The following is a 25,248-nucleotide window of genomic DNA, read 5'->3' as shown; positions in this document are numbered from 1 at the left end:
TAAAGCAGGCGGAGTGTGTGTGGGCAGGAGCACTCCCACACCTCCAGTCTGTTAAGTTCTACTGCCTCACTATGACAGATGTGGCGGCGCGAGTGCCAGGATTTTGCTAGAAAATACAAGACTACAAGGGACATATTCATGAAGAGCATGCCAACACGAAGTCTCAAGACAGCAGTAAAAATAGATAAATAAAAAGAGAACATTTAATTAGAAATGTTCATCAATCTGTTACCCATCTCGAGCGAAAAAAGCCTTTGGAAAAACTGAGGGAGCACAAATAAGAGTACGATGTAAATCTCAGAAAGAATGAATAATGGATTATGGAGTGGAAGAAAAAGATAATGGGGGGGGGGGGGAAGAGAAAAGGGAGGCCGATGATTGACAATGACAAGGAAGATAATGGAGAGAGAGTGATCAAAATTCACGGGGCTCTCCTGCATTCAGGCAACAAGCACATTATGCATAAAACCATGAAGACTTTGCTGCTGATAGCCTACAGGCCTTGCAGTGTCTCTATCTGCACAATAACACCTCAAGGAGCTTGATGGCCATTTTTAGTTGGAACCGGAGATGCGTTTTTCATCTGTTATTTTTTCATTTTGCATGCTCCTGCTGATGCTTTCTTCATTTGCACATTCATCTAACTTTCAAAAATATGCTGCTGTCAGGACAAATACTTGACTCAAGTAAGTCTGATCCCTCCCTCACCGTCTCTCTGCAAATGAGCTGCTTTTTGTTCCTCAAAACATTCACAGTGGTCACTCAATGTGTTATTGATGCCACCTCCCAGATAATAAGCACTACCAGAGCATTAAACTCAAGTGCTTGTCTCACTCACTCGCCGTCTAGTTTGTAAGATAACAGTAAAGTAAATGAAACACTCTCAGGTACTGGACTTGTACGTGAAATCAAAAAACAAACCCATATACAGGAATTTGAATTTCTCTTTGTGCTTGTTTTTCTTCACATCGAGGTCAGAGGTCGGGGTCAGAACAGCGGTACTGGAGCTGTTTGGGATTCACTAGCTGACTCCCTTTTTGGTGAGTCTATGTGAGTCTGATCAGGTAATTTAGTCAGTGCTGTCTAGGAAATAGCTCTAAATTTTGTCTTTGATACACAGCCCTGTCTCTTACATTTTTATACCACTACTAATTTTCAATAGAAATCATAAAAAAGCTTAGTAGTCAACTATTTATTTGAATTTGATCAATCAATGAATCGGTTAAGTAATTTTTTTATGAAAATAATTTCTAAATCCACCTTCTTAAATATGAATATTTTCTGGTGTCTTCACTACTCCATGATGGAGCTTTGTGTTGTGGACAAAACAAGACATTTGAGGACTTCATTTCAGCTTTTAGCAAACACTGATCGACATTTTTCACCATTCTGTTATATTTAGACCAAACAACAAATCCATTAATCTACAAATAAAATCATGATTAGTCGCAGCCCTAAAGAAATGTATTGCCACACAGATTTCTTTTTGCCAAACATTATGGAGATGCTTACAAGTGACAATATCTGTCACAAACTGTTCATACTGAAGTTATCGTGAATCTTCATTCATTCTATATTCCATGTAAAAATTTCCCGGAAACCCCCCTCCTCCACAAACACAAACACAAAAAAAACCCCAATATAAGATTTTTTGGAGAAATTACATTTTGTAGAAACTATCTTTCTTTTACTGTTATCACTGAACACTTCCTGTAGAGTGGTTTGGATTCAATTGCCTTGCTCAAGTGCACCTTGATCGAAGTTCAGGAGAACGTTAATCATTCTTACTGTGTGATCAGATGTACTCCATATCATACTCTCTTAACTTTATCAACTGAGGGGGAGAATCCATCACAGTGTCGTGTTCCCATTCAGCCTCAGTATCACTGATTAATGTAACCAGAGATGCGGCATCTCGCCCCTAAATGAGTTTGAGATTGACACTACAGTTTATTAGGCTCCATGCTGCAAACTGTGCGGACTGGTGGAGTGTAATTAAAGCTCTCACCCTGGCAGCCATCATAATGTAAGCAACCACCCTGGTGTTGTGCTGAGTGCAGCATTATACCACACGTTCATTTACGTGCACACACAGAGACACTTTGTTTTCTGCTGGTGTAAATTGGGTTACTTTAGCTCAGTTGTGTTATTTAGTCCATTCGATGGTGACACTGCAACCAATATCTGAGGTAATAACTTAGTTGTGGTACAAAGAAGTCTGCTGCTCCTATATTTCTAAAGGAAAAACTGAGGAGTGAGGATGATTCAAACATTTTTTTGTGATTTTAGTTGGTGGTCACATTTTTATCATGGGACCAAAACTTTCTGTTTATGTTTTAATGTCCCATTTTCCTCTGAATTTTATTACTTTGTTGACAGAATATAATATAGAAATGTTCTATTCACTCTAATCCCCAATAGGCTGACTAATTGTTCCAGCTCTCATAAAAATAATATGAATTTAAGGTAGATATTGAGCAAATTCTTCTATTTTCTCTTATTTTTCTGTTCAGAGACAAAAATATGAGTCAGCTTAAGATGTACCAAACTTTCTCACCCACCCAAACAATTTGCTCTTACACATGTGTGCTGAAAGATAAATCCCGCTTCATAAGTAACCTATTAGCAAAGGTAACACCCCCTAAACACTAAATAAGGACAGATGTGCTGTGTGCAAAAACTCTGGCAAATGCCCAAGAATTGGAGAGATGCCAACAAAAAGGCTGTGAGAAGAATTCCAGCAGTACTGAAATCAATGTGCAGTTGAAAATACTTAAACATGTGTTTTTCAAGAGCATCAGTATGGTGTTACAAGAAAAACAAAAACCCTGCAATAGCAAAACATCTGTGATGCTGTACATGCTGTGTCAGCAGCGGGGTGCATGGTATCTTGAATAAAAAGAAAATGATTTGCCATGAAAATGGAAGCAAATAAACTATAAATGTAATTTCAGTGCAGCAGAGGAAGGAAGCCTTAACGGCTTAGTTAGAGTTCTCCGCTACTTAAATAATTAAAATACTGAAGTTACTCATCGAAACAAAACCAAACAAGTGACAAACAAACAAACAAGGAACACATAGCAAAGAAAACGTTTATATACACACAAGAAAACAAGCAGTTGCAAACAAAAAAAGACAAAAACAAAAAGAATAATAGCAATAACCAATAGAAGAGATGCCGTCAGGTTTACGATGAAATCAGAAATTTCAGAAAGTGTGATCTTAAAGCTGGTAAGGGAAAAATTAAAATACAATAAAAAGGACCAATAGCATGACTAATCATCTAAACCTGACTGATGATATCCATTCATTTTTTTCGTTCCACAAATTTAAAAATTCTGATTCCTCACACTGGACAATTTGTGTATGGTGATAAATAAGATGGTGCTCTCTTAACTTGATAACCAGTTGTAAACTTTTGTCAACTAAACAACGATAAGAAAATATTTGTGAATTCCAGAAATCTATGGGTGCGAACAAAAAAACCCCCAAAAAATTACATTTACAAACAAATTTTAGAGGAAATTGGATGGTATTTTATCGCTTGCATAAGGCTCATTGATTGTGATAGGACTGAAGCATGAGTGGATGGTAGGTGACAGAGGTACACTCTGAATACAACCAAAGGATATTAATATGATTATAGACTAAAATTATGTCAGCCTAAATAATAACTTTGCACAAAAGCAATCCATGACTTGTTTCTTTTTGTTTGACTGTGTTAACAGTAACTGTTGTATTCCTTTATGTATTGTGTTTAGACTGGCTCACATGTAACACCTGTTGCTGCCTGGTTAATCATCATCATTCTGCGAGCTGTGTCCCTGGCCCATTTCCAAACCTCATACCTAATGTAACCTTCAGTGTTTGCATAACGTATAATGACTGAACACTGAGCTTGATTGAAGTGAATAGAGTCAACAATTTAGTAGCATAGCACTTCTCACAAAACTCCTTATCTCTGAATGAATGAGCTCTGAACTACCATTTTATGTTCAATTACCTCGTTCCTAAGTGGCTGTTATGACATGCTGTTGAGCACCTGTGGATTTTCTTCCTCTGAGCTTTGAGCTGTTGAGCCTTGACTCAAAATCAGACTTCTCGAAATGTTTGCAATTTGATCAGTTATTTAAAGAGAAAAGTCCAGGCGTTTTTGAAGCCATGTTGTGAAGGGTGAACGTTCTGAAAGGTGTCAGTCCAAGTAGCCCACACCCCTTACCCGTACCACTTAGTCCTTACCCCTCTGTTTTGTCTAGGGGTAGGGTGTCCAAATTCTTGTTGGGACTGAACGGTAGGACTAAGTGTTCAGCCTAAATGGCCTACTAAACTGAGGTTTTTAAGAGGCATACCTCACACCGTGTGTTATGGGAAATGGGCGTCAAGATGGCTGCAAAAGCGATGAATGAAACCCACCACAGTATTTTCTTTGTTCATAAAGACTTCCAGATGCTCCTTACCATCGTATTATCTTGGTTTAATGTTGTTTTAATGCATTATCGTCCTTTTCTCTGTAACATGCAAAACAAAAGAAATCACGAGTATGCCAATTTTACAGTAGATAACTAGCTAGCTAGCTAATGCAACTTTATTACTGTTGATTTGTGCATAACAGTCCCGCATTTTGACATATTACTATTTTACATTCCCTCTGTTTGATGGCATTTGACACCCAGAAGTTAACCAGCAGCAAAGTTGCTGCACTTGTTGCCACTAGATGGGAGCACTTTATAAACAATAATAATGACAAACATGGCACCCACAATAATTTACCGTCTTTGTTACATAGCGGCTCATCTTGTCCTCTGCTCGGAGGGTAAGGAGCTCTGGAAACTCATTGTTTTCCCATTTTGCGGACACTTACAACTGCTGTTCTTCTTCTTTGAGTTAGCTGATAACTGCTACTAGCTGCTTTTAATATCTCCCATGTTGGGTCAGCTGCACAACTGTCAAAATATCACATTTATTAAGAATGGCAAGGCCTCCTAACAGCGTGATATTCACACCTTGAATATGCACTGTAAAATGGGCTTCTGTTCCAAGGGGTAAGAGTCAAAGCATGAAATGAAATTGGGCCTATGAGAAAATTTTTATTTCTGAAATGTCACCTGGCTACTTTTATTTTGCCCTCTGCTTGTAAAAATTTAAACTATTTCACATGGAAGATGGCTTCACGGGAAATACTAGAAGTATGTGTAGTAATGGAGGAAAACAGATTCACAATAATACAGCACTTAGGTGTGATACCTTTAGAAGGGGGTACCTCTAATAATGGCTCCAAGCTCTGTGTGCTTTAAAGTTGATTTCACAGTTGTTAAATTGTGTCACAGCACTCCAAGCTGAGAATATCTCGAGGCAGCGGAGGCAATGCATTTAGCCCTGTGCTTGAAAAAAAAAAACATCCAATCCTCCAATTCTGAACCGATTCAATCTTTCCAACTTCGTGCAGAACTCGAATCGTCTCACTCTTGTTTTGTCTCTGAGACGTGATAAATTACTGATCGTCCATCTGTAGATTTATGACCCACTGTCTCGCTGTGCTGCAATATGAAGTTGGAACGAGTGACACAATCTAATATTCTATACTTAAATGATGAATAATGTCACACACCACCCACACGCAGCCCATAGGTATCAAAGCAGTGGAATATTAAGCATGCCCAAACTCGATTTGAAACCCACCGGTGGGAAAATGGCGTTTCTAATGGAGGTTTGAGGTTGAGAGCTGGTTGATCGCAGCTATTTTTCTGTGGCACTGCTGGCGCTATCAATTTGAGGTGGTGATTTGGATGGCAACGGGCTGGCTTCGACAGGTAATCTGGTACAGCCATTAGTGGCTGTTAAGTGGCTGGGTCTCAGTGTCACACCTTGTCCATCAGTCTCTATTTGGTGAAACATGGTCTTTCCATTTCAGAGGATGCTCTCTCACAAGTCCAACAGACCCCTTTCCCCCAGATCCTTTTTTCCCAGAGCAGGTAACCACATGGTGATAGTCTGGCAGAAGTGCTGACACCCCAAATCGACAATAGAGACTAATGTAGTGTAAATGGATGAACTGACCTGCCACATCAACTGCCACCAACCCCCAGCCCTCTGTCCCTCCTTCAATCCCTCGATCCAACCACTCAACCCCTCTGATAAGGGGCCGTGACCCTGGAGGGGCCCCTGATTGCAAGTGGTAATTAATGCCAACAGGGACATGTTCATAAAAGGCGGCGGAATAATGGAGGACTTTAATATCCTCATCAGATAGGAGAAGATGACAGTCTGTGCTAAGATAAGGGATGATACTTCCTACACAGACACATGCAAAGCCAACTTTATGTCAATGGAAGGCACGTGATGATGTTTAACACAATTATAATTGATTTTTCTGGCATGTCCCGATCACTTGTTTTTGCCCCAATCCTGACCCGAGTCATTTAATATTATCTGCTGATACGGAGCTGATACTTCTGTTTTTTCTAGATAATACAGCTGCACAGTGCACATTTTAAGAAGGCTTCTTTAAAGTATTTAAAAAAAACACCTGCATCCAAGCAGTTCTTTGATGCTTTTTTTTTAATAATATCATTTTGATATTATTAATTTTACAAAATAATGTAGAAAATGACAAACTCTCCCTTTAATCCTGTTGGCCACCTTGCTGTTTCAAGGGAATCTCATCCTTAAGAGTCCAGTGTTTGCTGCTCCAGTCGCCTGTGTCTCAGTAACCTGAATGAGCTGTATTCTATTGAGTGTTTATTTTCGTCATCTGCACATCTTGTTGGCCAGATTACCCTTCTTTAATAAAGAAGCCATTTTGGCTTTTTGCTTGCAGGGCTTTTGTTTCACCTCGCAGTGGTGAGTGTGGCTGTGGCAAGCTTTGCACCGGTATCCTCTGCTCTCTCTTCTGAGCAGGGTGGAGAAACACCATGCATTATAGCTGAAAGCAAAACACGAGACTCACACTGAGCTGAAATGAATTGAGTTCACATAACTTGGGTAAATAATGTAAATAAACAGTCTTATACTGCGTTTTCGGTTATGGTTTGTCATTTTTCACAGTGGAGCAGAGGTGATGAAGGCTGCACTCTGCATAGCTCTGCATGAAAGTAAAAACACCTGTGTGACAGCTGACATAAAATGAAGGATCGGATGCTCTATAAGTTAAATATTCACAATCCTGATCAGTCAAAAAAAGCCTTGATTGGCCTCCGATCCAATGTTTGAGATCATGTTGGGACATTCCTATTGATTTTTAAACAATTTCTCCGTCTTCAATAGCTTTGTAAATTCCAGAACATGCAACCATAATTGAAATTGAGAAAAGTTCATCTCATACCTCTTGGACTTAATTACAATGGAGTGGGTCGCAAAGGTACAGTAATCCATCATTATAAATGAGAAGCTGGCAGTTGCAAAGTTGCAGAATGGCATTACCAGGCTTTCAACCTGTACATTTTGAAAGTAGTTCTTTACATAATTATGTAATGTCTATAAAGTGTCAGAAAATAGTGAAAAAAAAATGTCCATTACATACACTGAACCAAAGTCTAAACTAAGCTTTCTTTAAAACTTTACTTTGCAGAATTACAACTTTAAATTGCAGTTATCCTCTCTATTATAATCTTGCTATGCTCTTTAAACCTTAACAAGAAATGTAAAAATATAACAAATGAAAACCAAACCAAAAAAAATGATGTTGGGGAATGGCAAACATTAGCAAAATCTTCCATCCTGCTGGAGGTGATCTTTAAAGGTCAAAGTATGGGAGGATAAAAAACCTAATCCTGATAAAGCCCATCTGCTTTTTGTTTAAATGCTACTCGCAGTGAAAGTCTTCACAATCAGGACTCAACCTACACAATCAATCAACAGCAAGAGAAAATTAATTTCCTGTTAAAGCTGAACTAGCAGGACGACCCAACTTGTGTGTGGATGGTTGACAAGTTGTTTGGCCCAGAGAAGTTGGCCATGTCTAAAAGTTTTTCTGTCACTGGCTGTCAAACAGAGCGTCCAGATTTTGGAGTTTTGTTTCTCTGCGTGATATCATTTAATTAACAACAGTATTCCTTCACCTTTTGAGACTTCCTTGATTTAATTGTAAAACAGAAAACCAAAATACAGTTGCATTATTTGCTGGGGTTGATGGTATAATTATTATTATTTTTTTAATTATAAATATGCTTTGCAGGATCTTCATAAAAAAACAATATATAGACTACATAAATAATCCCTAGTCATTATCGATTATCTGCAGAGACTCCATCTGTATTTTCTTGTTTTCTTCTCACTTTGTGCATTTGTGACGTTTATCGATCAGGTGAGGTTGGGGCTCTATAAAAAGGTAGCGATCAGGTGCCAGACTGTAAACAGCAGACATCCAAGAGACAGTGATGAAAAAAACAAATATATAGAGAGGCGAAATGCCAAGTGAGAGTGAATCTGAGACTCTTACTTTCACTTTTGCTTGCAAGTGCATATACAAACAGTATCCGACAAACCTGCATAGTATCCTGCTGATTTTTATGCCTCCATGCCAGTGATAACTGAGGCTGGAGGCAATACGTTTTTGGGTTGTCTGTCTGTCCGTCTGAAATATTCTTGTGAATGCCATATCTCAAGAATGCTTTGAGGGAATTTCTTCAAATTTCACACAAACATTCACTTGGATACAATGATGAGCCTATTAGATCTTTGAGATCATAGGTCAAAGATCAAGGTCACTGTGACCTTGTCTGTCTCATTATTAAAAATGTAATATCTCAAGAAAACCTTGGGGGGATATTTTCAAATTAAGCACAAATGTTCACTTGTACTCAGGGATGAGCTGATTAGATTTTTCTGCTCAAAGGTCACAGCGACCTTACATTCGTCTTATTCTTGTGAACAAGATATCTTGAGAACACCTTCAGAGAATTTCTTCAAATTTGACATCAGCATTCACTTTGACTCAACAGTGAGCTGATTAGAAGTTGGTGCTCAAAGATCAAGGTCACTGTGACCTTGCAGCTGTCTTATTTCTGTGAATGCATTATCTGAAATTGGCCTCAAGGGATTTTCCTTAAAATTGCCGCAAACGTCCACTCTGACTTAAGAATTAAGTGACTAGAATCTAGTGGTCAAGGTCAAAGGGTTAAGGTCATGGTGACCTCTTAAAAAATGTTTTTGGCCATAACTCAAGAGCCACGTTGAAACTGTGCTGATTGCATTGGTGTTCTGTGCTGCCGAGGGAAAGATTTGAGTGACGCATCCATGTTTTCACGGACATAGATGTAAAATGTAAGTGCAATTTGACTGCTGCATGGATGCATACAACTGCATGGAGGCAATTCTAATTCTTTCTATATGTTTATCTGTCAACAAAGTACAGATATATTGTACGTTTTTAGAAGTCAGTATTAGTTCCTTATTGGTGAAAAATCAGGCTGAATGCAGCATTTGAGTGCAGCAGCCCAGCAATTTGAAATATTTTGAACCCGCCATAGGTGTGATTTACTGGGTCGATATAGCACCATGTATGTTTATCACTCGCAGTCTCACTTGCGAGCTTCACCTGTACTGATAAAGTCTGGGATGTATCTCGTTGTCAGACTGCAACCACGAAGTTAAATGAGAGACAAATGTTAAAAGGTGCTTTGTTCGTCTAGAATAAGGGAAGTGATGGCAATCACACCCTTGACGAAACAATTATCCCTCCTCTCAGTCTGCTGCCACAGCTGACACTCTGAGGCCAGAATGGGAGTCTGTGCCCCACTGTTCAACTGTCTCACCACCTCCATTTTTCTCCTGTCCTTGCCCCCCCGTCTTATTTTTGTCCTCTTTTTCCACCTAGCCATCACTGTAATTAGTGCTTCTGTCATTTGCCCTGACATAGGTGTGCTTGTGTTAGTCTGTGCATGTGTGTGTGTGTGTGTGTGTGTGTGAGAGAGTGTGTGATGGTGGACAAAGCAGAGTAGCAATAGGTTGACTTCCAGAGCGATCGATTCTCAATTGCCGTAGAAGCGCTTTTCTCCTGTTTTTTTGCCAATTCAACACATGATTAAAGCCGGCGGGGCAATTACCATTCATCTGGAAGGAGACAGGAAGAACAGGCCCTCAAAGAAATGTGAGAATCAATCCATTATGAGCCGATCTCCTCCTCCTCTCCCTATCTCTCTCTCTTTCTTTTTTTCTACCCAGCTTTGTGGCTAATCTTCCTTCCCTCTCTTTCTGCTGCCCTTCTCCTTCTCATTCTCTCCTTCTGTCTCTACCCATACTCCTCAGGTCGTCACTGCTCTGTTTCTTCACCCATTGTAGTCCAATTTATATCTTTCTGTCCCCCTTTTCATCACTATCCCTCCTCATTGCTCTGTCGGTGTTCTCTGTATCCTTGGTCACCATCATTACTTCGTTTGGTCTTGTGCACTTTTTCCTTCAGCTTTTATATTCACTACAGTACCATCACCTCTTGCTTTATTTTATCATCCATTTATCTACCAAAAGAGACTATTGATCTTGTGGTTTGACATCTCTGTAAAGGAACAGGTCCATCTGAAATAACACAGTTTCAGAAGAAAACAATTCTAAATGTTTAGCATGCGTGATCATTAGATAAAAACTTGTCTGTATACATTAAATGCAGATATTTTTGTTATTTACTATAAGGAAAAACAACTTTTTTGAGTGGAGTCTTTTGAAAAACATTCTGTATATAAAATATAGTGCAGATTGGAATGTTAGATTTATAAAAAATTAATTCTAAATTTGAATATATATATATATATATATATATATATATATAAATTAGTATATGTATAATGCTGTTGCTCAAGGAGTGACTCGTTGCACCAGTGCCTCCGACATTACTGTGACGAATTAGCTGCCATTTTTTTTTCAATGCCTGTTAGTTGTACCTGTTAGTTTACCTGCCCGTTTTTGTTTATTTAATTATTTATTTCGTCATCTCGTTCTGTTTCAGAATTTTTTTTAAATAAGAAAAAATTCAATAAAAATATAAATGTTGCACAAGAAAATTCTGAAAAATGTAAAAACCTTTCACACATGGTGTTGTGCAGATACAGTAATAACAGCAAAATGCCCTCTCACCTTCATGGCGAGACCACCAGCTTGCCTTCTTTTCCTTATATGCAGTGGTGCAGCCTTGTTCTATGTAATTGGTTATTTCCTGTACATCCAAAACTCATCCATTGTTGAGGTTTAGTTTCATTAAATCTATGTGCTCAGATAGAGAAAAAGAGTAGGATGTAATATTGGAAATGAGGATGTGTACACTCCTTGTAATTGCTTTTTAAGTGTGACTGTCCCAGGTCTGACTCATTCATAGAGAAAGCTTGGGTCTCAGGTCATTAAACCAGGCAAATAATGTGGGTGAATTCATTAAGGTCTGATGATTGTTGACAGCACGCATGGGTTGAGAATAGACGCAGATAAGGAAAGGTCTTGGTAATTGGAGTTCTTTGGACACTAAGGCCTCACCTAAAGCTGCAGGAAATAGCTTATAAAATTATCTCCAGTTCACACACATGCAAGTGCTGCTTCATACACACCCACTGAGAGACAATTTCAAAATGGCGTACTGTAAATACACACAGACAAATATCACTCGAGCTTGAGAAAATTATGTTACGAATGCAACAGCCCTAAAAATCACCTCATTTATGATAATATGAAAAATCCAATTTGCCGCCGTTCCTCATGAGAAGTGATAAGCGACGCATGTGTGTGCGCGCATCTCCACCTTTGATGGAAAAGTGACAGCTGGGTACAATCCAAGGCCCAAGAACTTGGCTTTTTACTCCAAAATCACACAGCCAAGTCCATGTTCATCAAAACTGAGAGGTGTAGACTCTCCTTCCCGACGCAGCAGGAAAGCGTGACTGATTGAAGTTGATTTCCCCTCACAGAGCTTTGCATTGCAGCAGAATGGCGAAACACGCGTAGACGGTCGAGTAGACAGACGTGGTCGGGCTGATAATCAGCCGCCCCCACCCTTCATCAATGAAAGAGGTCAGGTCCACAAAGACTGTAGAATTGTGATTATACTGTAAACTCGTGTGGCGGCAAGTGAGTGGTCAGCTGTGGTGTATGTGTGTGTGACCGTGTGTGTGAGTAGAACAGGTGGAAACATAGACATCAGATGCTGGCCTCAGATCAGATTGAGATGATGATATTTTGAGATAATGATCTCTACTGGATACTCGTGCACCCACACACATCACCGCTGTGACACATTACTCAGTCTTGATGAGTTGATTAAGCCTTAATTACAAAGTCAGCCAACCACCGTAACCATGAATGTTACACCAAATATAATATTTTCATTATTGCAGCAGTATATCAATAGCAGATATGATTATGGTTGAAGGCTGTCCTGTGGTTTTTAAATTACTATTTCTTGGAATTCTATCACTAATGTCCTCTAGACTCTCACCATGACTTAATTTTGATTTTAGAAATGAAAACTGCTGATAATTTTTTTAGGAAAGTGTCCATATTCTGTATCCCATTTATATAGATGGCAATAATTCTTTCAGTTTATTTGATAAATTATTAGGATAAAACAACTAGTCTTCAAAAAGATATACGGTGTAAAAAGCAGGGGTAGGCAGTAGTCTTGGGTGGAATGTAATATTTCATACCTAATATAATATTTTATACCTTCCTGAAATTTCACCAGGGTATATGGTCTAGAAGTGTGCGGTGCTACCACAATAAAAACCCACAAAATGTTAGTTATATAGTGTATTATAATATTCTCACACCTATTTTCCTTTTGAATTGAACTTTCTCTCAGAGATGAATGACAAAGCTTTATCTCCTTGTTAACTCATCATAAGAACACTTACTTGTTAGAAACAAAATAAAACTCCCAAACCACCGTGGTTACTCTTGGTAGTAATCTAGTAAGTAAGTCCACTGTTCCAACAATCACCAGTTACACTTTGGTCAAAACAAATCTTTAATTTACAAAGTTCGATGTTAAAAACATGTCACCATTATTATTAATAGTTGGGGCTGTCAGGTCCCTGAGAGCTGGGGTGTGTGCACTGGCTGGTTTAATGTTGCTGCAGGTGCTTACTGGGGATCCACTATTGGAGCTACTGCTAGTTCTTCTGCAGCAAGGTGGTCTGTAGTGGCAGGGAGTGATGCAGATGCACACTGTGATTTAAGACTCTTCATTAGCTAGGCCTATTTAAACGTGAACGTGAAGATGCATTTGGGAGCCTTTAGCTGCGGTTAGCAGTAGGCCAAATTGCTAGTGACATTTTCTCTTCATCTCTGAAACACTTTACCCATATTAACATGTTTTATGTTTTCATTTGATAGACTGTCTCGTTGATAAGTCTGTCTTTCTGTTTTTTGGTTGCTTTGCAGTGTGTGATGCCAGTGCTCTCTCCGCCACTGAACCAGGTTTTTACCGAAGGAACATGCATGCACATCTGCATTTATAGAGCAGTCCATAAGAACGCCCTCTCTCTGACAGACTGGTAAGCTATCCAATCATTATATTTGGCCCGATTGGGCTTGTTCCACACCTACAACTGCCCTGCCACAGATACAAGATTTATTTTTCCTAAAGCATTTCATTTATTGATTGCCTTTGAGATGTAAAGAGAATTTCAACAATGTAAAAAATGTTTCTTTGCTTTAACACTGACAAATCACAGTGTCTACTATAGAGTATACTTTAGCTCTAATATGTTTGAGTGGTTCTATAGGGAAGCATATGCATATATGCCTGTCAAAGGTAATTACTGTGTGCAGAGCTGTGGAAGAAGAATCTGTCACTTTGAGCTATTTCAGCATGGATTCTGTCCAGTTGTTTGGGTGGTTTTAGTTATGACAGTAGTGTTGAGGACATTTGTTAGTTATAACTTTGTGGCTCTTCTGCACTTGATGCGCCGTCTGTTTAAAGCCCCTCTGCACTCATCAACTCACTCTGTAGGCATTTATTCCAACAAAATTTATTCCAACACCTGTCACACAGGTGGATTGTAAACTGCCATTTTAGCATGAAAAGTGACTGGAAAAACAGCTGCAGGCTGAAAAGTTAAGAAAAGTGCATGTATTTTTAAATAACTGCATTTCAATCTCAAACTTTAGTATTTTGTGATGAAGCCATTATGTGTTGAAGGTGATGTCAACTTTTAAATGGTTCTAATAGCATAAATCTTTTTGTGAAATTTTGAAAATTGGTGCAATTTACATCGATTCAGCTGCAAGTCTGGAGAGTGTTTTTGAAGGCTGTAGCTGTGAACTGTATTGTATAATACTGGCAGATATTCCTATTATTTTGTCAACCACATTTATATCTATGAAGGTGAGACTAAATAACAGAAACATCAGTGCAATACGGTTTAACAGAACCACACACTGCAGCCTTCACAAGGTTAATAAATTGGAATTGCCACCTCTCTGAAACAGTTTCTACCAGAACAAAACATTATAACCTTCATGAAGATAGGATTTATTGTTGGACTGTGTTATTAAACTGCATTTGCTTTTAGCTTGCTGTACCTTAACGGGCAACTGAGTGTATGTCTAGTGGTGTGACTGCTGTCCACAACACTGTCTTTTCTGATACTACCACTGGAGGGTACCAAAGTAAAAATAACAATTTCATAATGGAGTTAATGGTACAGTTAATGTTATTGTTGCTATTTATCAAAGTTGAGTTGAGATCATGTTCTGAAGCGGATGTCTAGGAGACATGATTGGAAACAGTTCTGGTGCTGTTTCTGCATGAGCTTGTGCATTTTCTTGTGCCTGTTGGCGACCTGTAAAATGTAACACAAAAAGATGGAAAAATGTAGCAGTTGATTATCATGATTTTCCATGGACTAATATGATGTCATTTAAAGGCTTATAACATGAACAGCCACAAAATATATATTCAGAGCTGTGCATTGAGCATTTGTAATGCAGATGCAAAGTGTTACTATTTTTTGTCATATTTTAGCTGAGGACACAAAAGAATCCCTCACACTCTCAATCACTTATACTCACTTTAACAATGACATTACACTTGGCTGGTATCACGGTATATCAGGTTATTTAGAAATCCTGACAGTATGATTTTTAGTATCATCAAAAATACAGACTCTCTTGTTTTTATTAAACTCATTGTATGCAGTGCACAGCATGCACCAACAGAGCTCAGTCTCTAGTCTCTACTGGTGGACCAGGCACCTGAGCCAAGCCCCCAGGAAGTGCACCAGGCTTTCAGGCAAATTTTACATAGTGGCCAAAAGTGGAATTGCGCCATCTAGGTCCCTCATGTGATGCCATGAGAGGCAGAAATACTTTTTTGCATTGATGTATATTGGGAAAGAGATGGCTGAATCAGTGGATATATTTTTGTAATCCATTCAGTTTTATAACATTTTGAAAGTCTAAAAGTGCTACATGATTAAATAATTTGATTGGCAATCAAGCTAGTGGGACGCAAAACCAGAAGTCAGTCGCTTGGTCGGCAGAATTCTCTAGTGCGCTGGCTCTGTGGCCCCGGAAATGTGGGAGATGCAGGTCCTTTCATACCACGTAATGGAGCATTTTTTGCCTAATATGCCACTGAGCAGCTCTCATAGGTATGAACCAGGCCCTGTTTCTATGCTGTATCCAGGTTGTCTTAATGCATCCATGACCTTAGCTTGCAGACACCGCAACTCCGAGAGGTGGGGATAATGTTACAGGCATGACTGTAAATAAACAGCCAGCAACAGCTGAGAGAGAGACACGAGGAGAAAACCGTAGATTTAAAAATCTAAGAGAGCTTACATAGTGCCTCACACTAATACCGTCATAAACCATATAACCCAGTGAAATTTCAGGAAGGTATTGTTACCATAGATATTGTTCGTCTTTTGACCTCATTCAGGTAAAATTTGTAATTGTAAACATTTTTGAAAAAATCTGGCATTATTTTTTCCAGGGTGTCTGTAAAAAAAGTTATTATTAGTTTAGTTTTAGTTTAGATTATTATAATCCTCATTAGCTAAACACCAGCTAGTCTTCCTGGAGTCTGACACATAAATCACCGGGTTTAGCAAACAATTATAACCATCCAAAAAAAATTCTTTCTCAAATATTAGACACATCAAACAACAAGCAAGATGAATCATTTACTGTTTGTTCATACTGTTAATTGCATTAAGTACTCTTAATGTTTCCTTGCAAGCTGCTCTGGCATTTATTTAATAATGCAATTTGATAAACAGCTACATCCTTTAATGGCTCTGTAAATTGGTATGATCATGTTGCACTTTTCGACCACACACACACACACACACACACACACACTACACCACAAAACATAGGGAAAAATTGTATTTGCACACAAGGCCGTTCTTTTCTATAAGACAGCCATTAACATTTTCTCTTTTCCCAAAATGCTATTCCACATTGCTTTGTTTGCCTAATGGTCGTCCCAAATGATTCCTTTTGTCCATCAACAGAATTACAAATAAGCACATATCACCATAAAACAGTACATTGCCTCCATGCCCCCAAGGCCAGATAGCAATGAAATTGATTGATTATCATCAAATAGGATCGCAGCAAATATGATCTCTGGAAATTAACGAGGCTATTGTATCAACACATTTTCTTTTCATTAGAGTCCAGAGTACTCTCTATTCTAATGAATTGCCAGGAGTAAAGAGTGCTTTTTAGGTGGCAGGCCTCGGTTGGCTGTTAATCATGTAAATGGCACAGTACCAATTAAGCCCCACAGTGGTGGATGTTAAGGCTTTTAACTGGCCCCAGATTACCCCGGACCACTCCACTAAGAACCTTTAATTACCACCCTTACCAGGAGAAGGCCTGATTCAATGAATACATCAATGTGTGGATAAATTCATAGAGCGGGCTACTTGTGTCTAATTGCCAAGATTGACTTTTACAGGGGGTGGTTGTTTTCAGACTGAATGTATTTGAGATAGTGTTTATGAGAGCAAGTGAGAATATTAAATTGTGGGTACAGATATATTTAAACTGGAGACAAAAACAGAGAATGTAGCCGTGCAAGAGTCAAGGTCAAGAGATGACTTTGGACTTCTCAGTGGGCCCTATCTTGCATTAATGCTTGGCAGTTTAACGAAATGAGAACAATCACAAGAGGTGTTGTGTAAAATGAATTTATACAAAGCTAAGTGGCGTTGTCCAGCAAGCAATGCTAATCACCTTTGTGTATATCTCATTAGACCAGACGGAACTAAAGCAAACCACTCTCCAGAAGCAATTAAATTATATGCATGCAAAGTGAGATCATTTGTCAATTATGTTATCTTGTCATTTCATCCAATAAGGTTTGGATTCTTTTTGAATGTGCCTCTCTGTTGGTGCGTCGCCACCAGTGCCTTTCATAACTCTGACGATGACTTGATACAAGACCGAGCTTCTCTTCTTATGGAGCCTGAGATACTATGTCATTAATTAAAGAGAAGAAAAAGACGCTGACAAGGAAATTGAATTAATTATATGTTTAAGATCTTGGAAAGTAACAAAATGTGGTAAATTTCTCTTGAGACTGCAGATATGTCTGGCTATCATAAGAGAGAAATTTAATTCAGCATTCGCAGCTGTTATTATAACCGCATGATATATTTTCATAAAACAGCGAGCGAGGGAAATTATAAAGATTCAGAGAATAAGAAGCTGAAAGTTGGTGGAGCGCTTTTGTTGAATGAAATCTTTTCATCGTGAGGAAGAGTGGCTGGCTTTCCCCTGGACACGCATGCTGATTTGGACTTGCATAGTTTATTTTTAATTGGGTTTTAGGACCTGATAAAACATAGGTGGCATATAAAAAGTCAAGTTGGTGGATTTTCTCAGTTTCAATACCGTGTGCTGTGTATGTAAGGGGCAGACCCCTTAAAAAAACAGGCCCTCCTGGTCACAGTTATTAATGGGAAGCACCCTGTATTGTCTACATTTAAAAGGCTAGACAATGATTTGCCTATTGCAGTTATCAGCATCTGTATCTCCAAGAAATCAACTTCACAGGTTTAAGAGAATGGGAATTTGAAGGGGCTTGGGGCATTTTTCTATTTTTTGTCTCATATTTAGTGTTATAACTGTGCAGTGCATGTAAATCAATCCACACCTGCAGCGAGATTTAAGTGGCACATCTTCGGTCATACAAATCTGGCTCACAAAGCGTGTTTACAAGCCTGCATCTCATGAGGTGAGTTTGTTTTTCAAAGGCTGTCAAAGTTCCCTTTCTTCGCCTATTGCAGCAAAACCATGTAATGCTATTAGTCAGCTTTTGCATTTCAGCACTGTGAAAGTGCTTCAGAATTCTACTCATGATGTTTTCTTTCTCCCTGAGCTCATCTTCGAGGCTCTGGCAGCAGCTTAATTTTCACTATCAGCAGAGCCATAGCCCCTCCGTGTTTGTTGTTAACCGATACACTGCTCTGTCACAAATATGTTATTTTTAAAAGAATGTGAGCAAAATGTCTGAGGACTGATGGCATTGTTGAGCTATTTCACAGCCCATTTGCTAATTGCTATCTTCAGCTCAATCAGCCGTGTGTTCTGTTCGGTTTGTTGTTCCTGGTTCTGTCACTAACAGCAAATGCTCTGCTCACTCTGTCTGTTTCAGTCTTTTCACTGCCTCGTCTTATACACACCCACAGACGCGAACACACAGACACACCTTACATAAACACACAAAGACCAGCTGCCTATCAGATTGGAACAGCTGGAATAAACACGTAAAAAACAGCGCGCTAAGAGGTTGCAATCAAATTCTGAGCACCACCAACACTGTTGAGGAAAGGATCTGATGAACAGATGGAAAGTCAGGCAGCTGACGGCGGGCTGCTCGGTATGAGCCAGACTTTGGGCTCCCCAGTTTAATAATATAGGATTAGTCACAATGAAAATTGCCATGAATGTTAAGTAGCCGGAAGTGGTGGAAGAAGAATTAATATCCTGAAGTTAAAGTAGCATATCCACATTTGCTTAGAATTATGTAAGTATTTTCAGTAAAGTACCTAATAGTAAATGCTGTGCAGGTAGGATGACTCCCATCACTGTATCATGTTTTATAATATTATACCTTATGTAAGGATAAATTAACATACCAGCAGCATTTTAAAGTTGTAGTTGGTTGAGAATGAGCAAACTTAAGCTACTTTACTGTACATGCAGTGCGGCAGTTAAATGTATTTTATGTTCTAAAAGCCCATTATAGGCTCAGTGTACAAAATATGCAAATTAACAGTTGCTTTCAGATAAACAGGTCATCCACACTACCACATAAGTTGTATGTTCATACCACTGAATACAACCTACAAGAAGCATTTCCTAAATCAGTGCACTGGTGGACAACAGAAAAGGTAGTATGACTGTTAACAGGTTTTAAACATGTTTGTTAGGATGCATCTTGTGAAGGGAAAGGGATGCAAAATAAAACCAAATGTTTTGGGTGAAATTAAGTTTTTTTTTAACAAAGGAAGATTACCATTTCAAAAAAAATGTGAAGCAAACTACTAAGGAAAATAGGGTTGTGGGTGAAGAAAAAAAAAGAAAAGAAAGAAATATAACCAAAAGAGGACTCCTAAAAACAAAAGTTACTAGTCTTATCTTAACAAAATCAAACTTTTGTATTTAGTGGAAAAACAAAACTGCACCCCTGGACTTTGTGTTTCTAACAAAATAAATTTGGCTCAGTGAGTGTCAAGTTAGTTAGTTAGTTAGTTACTAGTTAGATAGTATCACAATATTTTGGTATGTTAATGTTGTATCAGTATGCAAACACTAAGTATCAATTTTTAAAATGACTTTTTATTTGATAAATTATTCATATTACAAATACAAATTGAAGTAGTGGTTATTGCTTTTTCCAGTCAATTAGATAGAGTTTGCTGCAATAAAAATGACTGACGTTAGATAAACCGACTAAAAACTTTATTTTATCAGATAAAAACAGATGTTGACAAAGTTTTCCTTTGGGGACGTAAAGTTGAGAAACATAGTAAATATTGATATGTTGCAATATATTATCATAATACTAAGCATATCTCAACATGTTTGAAATTGCAATAATATGTATCGTGACTTATGTAACATGATAAGATCGTATCGTGGGGCCTGTGGTGATCGCCATCCCTAACCCAAAAGTCTGTTTTTTTTGGGTTTTTTTTGCTGTACTCCATTTCCTCCTGACTGTCTTCTGTGCTCACGTAATAATTACTACAGTCACTAGAGGTCACCACCTAACAAAAAAGAGTAAATAAAGGTCTTAATTTTTGCTTGTAAAAATGCACTGTGTTCATATTTTGGAGGAGGACAGTCTATAAATAAATGAAAAGTAAAAAGTATAATTCTTAATGTTGAAATGTAGCAAGTACCATCAAAATGGAGAAGCCCCATACACACTGCAACATAGAAACACAGCTACACGTGCAGTCACACATTCACCAAGTGACCAATCCCATGATTGAATGGACACTGCCCTGTAATTACAGACAATAGCAATATGTCTGCCGCCCTCTGTTTCCAGTCTCCCTCAGAGTCTCCTTCCATCCGTCCCCTAAGCCACTGACCCGTTGGCTTCCATGTAATGACCACTGAAACGGGTCATTCTCTCTTATTGACACAGCCATACACACTCTGGACATTACGGCATGTCAAGATTGGGGTTCACAGCTCCAACAGTAAAGACTGTCGTTGTGGATCACGGTCCCAGTTAATGACCTCTGCTACAGGGTGAGGAAAGTGTCTGCCTTTCTGCTGGTGTAGCGGTGTCCATCTGTCTGTCAGCAAAACTCTAGAGGTCACGGCCTTTTCTGGGAGACCCACTGACAATAACAGCGCCTGCAGTTATGAATGCGTTCTTTCATTCATCCACGCATTAAGAAAATCAGACAAACACCCCCCCGGCTGTGGGCCCCATATCCATTAGTGTGACATGTTTGCTGACCCGCCCCTCCTCAATCCCTCCAGCAATCCCACATATTGGGGGGCTGGATCACGGCCCCTGGACTCAATGATTCGCCGGGCGACAGATGGAGGGGACACATGGAGATGGTCTGCCTTCCGATACCACACACACATGCAGAGGCTCAAAAAATGGATGTATGTAAAATGTTCTTGTTTTATGGGCTGTTAAGAAACATGGATAGATTTAAACATTTGATACAACTAGATTCATGACGATACAAAATAAGTATAAGGATGGATGAACAATGCATTATGCAGTGTGTTTGAATCAGCGGTGCAGTCACGTTGTAAAATTGTAGTTTTCTTGACATAAGCTGCCACAGCACAAGCAAAATCATTGCTGCCCTGCCATCTGGTTAGTTTCTGAATATTGCCAAGGACAGAGTGCTTATAGATTGAATAAAGTATTAACACAGTAGACTAGCAGGGCGTGATTATGGGCAATGACACAAAAAGCAGGATTATTAAATGTTTGCCCACTGCAAATGCATAAAGATATATATACAAATAATATATTAATTAACCTTTTATCCCTAGTATGGTCCATCCACATTTTTTTTATATTATTGCTTGATGTTTGGATAGATTTATTTCCCTCATCCCAATATGAGCAGTTTCATTAAAACTGTAGTCTACATTTCTATAAAAAAAAAACAAAAACAAAAAAAACCTCATATTTGCTGAAACTGTCTGGAGTGCATTTCTTTAAAAAAGTGCCCTCCGCTTTTGTTTTTAACAAGGCGCTGCATGTGAATTTTTTTTGTATAGCTGTTTTCCCGATGCACAAAAAACAAAATGAAACACTGACACCTGTTAACATCTTGCTTTTTTATGAAATGGGAAAGGTACTAATTGGCATTCACAATGCAGCTCCAATTGAGATTGATGGAAACCCAACAACTGGGTGAACGTGCTAATTCTAGTCCCTTTAACGATGGAAAGAAATGATGGGCGCGACTTACTGCAGTCTGTTTTCACCTAAACAAAAATTGTCTGCTGCAAAGCTGTGTACACAGCTAATAAATAAAAATAAAAAGTTTAAAAAAAAACAACACGAAAATGACCTGGAAAATGTTTTTAATAATTTGTAATTATAATCGTTTTGATATTCTGATAATTGTAAAAATAAAAAAAGAACCTATAGCTTTCTTTTTTCCCTATACATTTTTCCTAGCTTTTCTAAATCTTCTAATGTCTTGCAGTTTGTGGAAAATTTCTTACCAATTGGTCATTGCCTTTTTGACCATGTCTTTGTACAAAATTGCACCAATTTGCTAAGGGTTCAAAGGTTTAATTACTTGAAAGGCGAGAGCAGCACAAGAAAAAGTGATGTTGATTCAGGTTTTACAGGAGTAGAAGTTATTTTCATAAAAGGTACTATACCAACTTTACCCTTAACTACTATTTTTTTTAGATAAAACCTTGGAAGAATGAACTTACTCTCCCTTTTGTTGTTGAAGGAGCTTGACGTATCCGTGCCCCATAACGTTGGAATGTTTGTTTTTCTGCATTTCAGAAGCCACAGTGTTTGGGAATGTGTGCAGCATGTTCAATATTATGAATATAAATGCAATGATATTTCAGTATATTCCATTTTACTGAATTGAGTGGCCCCAGTCCCCGAGGGGTTTGAATTAGGAATGTTCCTTGGTATCCAGAAACAAGGTTACCACTTAAAGGTAGCATCTCTGAAAATGCTTGCATAGGTCCGGTGGGAGCAGAATTTAGATGAGGCTGGAGAGTGAGCATTAATCTCCTCAATTTTATTGTTTTCCCATTTCTACATTATTTCCATGAAACACTTGCATCTCGAGGCTCTGCTCAGAGATTGAATGTGGCGAATGTAATTCTGTCTGTGTTCCCCCGGGTTGTTGCATAGGTGTTAGTGACTTGACTGACTTTAGCCTGAATGCCTAAGGCCTTGATGGGATCTGTGCCACCCATGTACCTCATAATCTCTCTGAAACAACACTGTCCCCCAGCACAAAGTCTCTACCTGGCCACAGGAAAGGTTGTTTGTGTGTGTGCGAGTTTCTGTTTTTGCATGTACTTGTCTGGCTGTCTGCCTGAGTTTACGTCTATTCTCTGCCTTGTTGTATGATTGACTTCTGTCTGTCTCTCTCTCTCTTCCATAAGAAGATTGGATGGGCTGGTGTTTACGTGTCTATCGCCATGGCAACAAAAGCGGCTTCTAAGCATCTCCACACCCAATTATCTCCCTTCCTCAGGCATCTCGGACTTTTTGCACTTCCTCCTGTCCCCAAACATTCCTATTCAATTTTATACTTGCAAACACTTGCACATATTCACATACAAGGTGAGAAGATTGCGGGAGATCTGATAAAAAATTCATGCCAAGTGAACTAAATGTGCCTGCCTTTTTTTAACAGTTTTAACAAGAAATTGTTGGCATTGTACGTTTCTGCAAACCCTTCAAACATTTTACATTTGCACTTTTCATAAGTATCATATCAGTGTTTCGAAACTGGTGTAGTGTATGAGCTGACTTTGTCATCCGGAGATGGAGGGGACTGTGGATTACGTGACACCTAGGAAAGATGCCTGCCCTTTATACATCCATGTTTAAGACAGACCAGCAACAACATGGTTTGTGACTTAGTGAGCCATTGTTGTTATCTCAGCAGCTTTTTAGGCACCAAACTTGTGGATTCCTGCCTGGATACTGGCACAAAAAACAGTTGTTTTTTTGCTGAGGCATCGCTGCTTTTCCTGCCTGGATATTGGCAAGAAAAGTGAACGTTTTTCACAGAGACATTTTGCTTTTCCTCCCTGGATAGTGTCCCCGAAACCAGGTGTTTTAAGCCAAAACACGATCATTTCCTAACCTTAACCGAAACATAACCACACATTAACACAGCACTGTTGAAAAGCAAAGAATTACCATATCACGTATATAATAACATGCAATGTAATGTATCTGGGGTAATATCAATATTTTTTTGTTTTTGCAATTTTTCTTAAACATGTTTTGTAAATATTTTTTTTATGTCAAGTTGTGTACAAGCATGGCTTTGTGTTAGGATAAATTACTGGAGTCTAAAGTTAGAAAGTTCTTTACTCATTGACTGATTTCCTACAAAAATTACGAAATGATAACAATGATATGAAGGCACTAGAATAACAGTATAACTAGACAAAAAAAAGTCATGAGTGTAACAGTGAGCGAAGGGAAACGTTTGTCTCTCCACGTTGTCTGAGGTTGACATTTTAGTGTTGGACAATAGGGGTGGTTGTTGAGGTCACTGCTCTGAGGCGAGACGAACTGGGTTGTCCTGGCTGACACGGAGCAGTTCTCTCCTGGCTCTGAGGCTGGTCCCCATGGATCATCGATGTTGGGCCTTTTCCAGAGTTGGCTGATCTTTCAGAATGCAGTCATACTGATTAAACAGACTTGTTGTTTACAGAGGTTGTAGATGAGGGGAGGTTTTTTCTTTGACCTAATTACAGGCATGTTGCCCAACCAAAGCCTTTGCCTTAGGTAGAGGTATGAAGGCTGAGAAGATGTGGTTCTCTGTGCGCTCTTTATGTTTCATAGAGGAGAGTAAAACATTAAAAAACCCTTGCATGTGTTTTGCAAAGATTGAGACATCAACCCATTTATATTTTTGAAGTGGAAAACAATAACTTTATAATTCCACCCCCACCTGGCATCTCCAAGTGGTTTTTTGTTAACACTACTGTTGCAAAGACTAGACAGATCACTTTCCGTTTTCCTCAAAGCTTAGCAACTAGCCTATCCACAGACAAGCGATCGACACTAAGCAACATCATCACAATATAGAAGAGAAAAGAAAAAACATGTTCACTAAAGAGGTAAAGTCATTTTCTAGTTATTTTAGATAGTTTTATTTTATTTTGCTTTGGATTCTGTTTAACATGGATCACCTTCTTTCAATTGCTTCAAGGAATAACTCAGGGTAGGGGTCTTATGAAAGATGGTTGCAAGATTTCCACTACTGCTGTTCAGTAAAGACAACTGCAAAAACACATATTCATGACAGAATTATTCTTTTGCTGCAGATAGCTAGTGCTGTACCTGGGAAAACAAACAGCACAGTTCTCCTCCTACTTTTGCTGCAGAATGGTTGACGCAGTTCCTTTTGTGCCGTTTATCCATCCTTCATTTTTTTAAATTAGCAAACAAATTTTAACCCATTTTTTATTGTTCTATAGCCATTACATTATGCAATCAACATTAAATTCAGATGTAAAAGTTTAAACAGAAGGCTTATCTTTGGAGGCTTTAAGATGTGATTTTTCCCACATTATGAAGACTTAATTGATTAATATGTTCAG

General features: G+C 38.6%; 1 long non-coding RNA gene across 2 annotated transcripts in view; it reads left to right on the top strand.

Moving 5' to 3' along the window:
* LOC148185873 (uncharacterized) overlaps positions 1 to 25,248 on the top strand; it is a 152,228-nt gene that overhangs the window by 61,913 nt on the left and 65,067 nt on the right. For both annotated transcript variants that reach the window (XR_015775506.1, XR_015775505.1), the window contains exon 4: positions 13,357 to 13,469. This is a non-coding gene — a long non-coding RNA (uncharacterized LOC148185873). The remainder of the gene's footprint in view (positions 1 to 13,356; positions 13,470 to 25,248) is intronic.

This window comes from Plectropomus leopardus, chromosome 22 (genome assembly GCF_026936395.1).
Source record: "Plectropomus leopardus strain MGB_pleo_1.0 chromosome 22, ASM2693639v1, whole genome shotgun sequence".
Lineage (NCBI taxonomy): Eukaryota > Metazoa > Chordata > Actinopteri > Perciformes > Serranidae > Plectropomus > Plectropomus leopardus.
The sequence above is the reverse complement of the archived record's forward strand: the minus strand, read 5'-3'. Positions and strand labels throughout refer to the sequence as shown.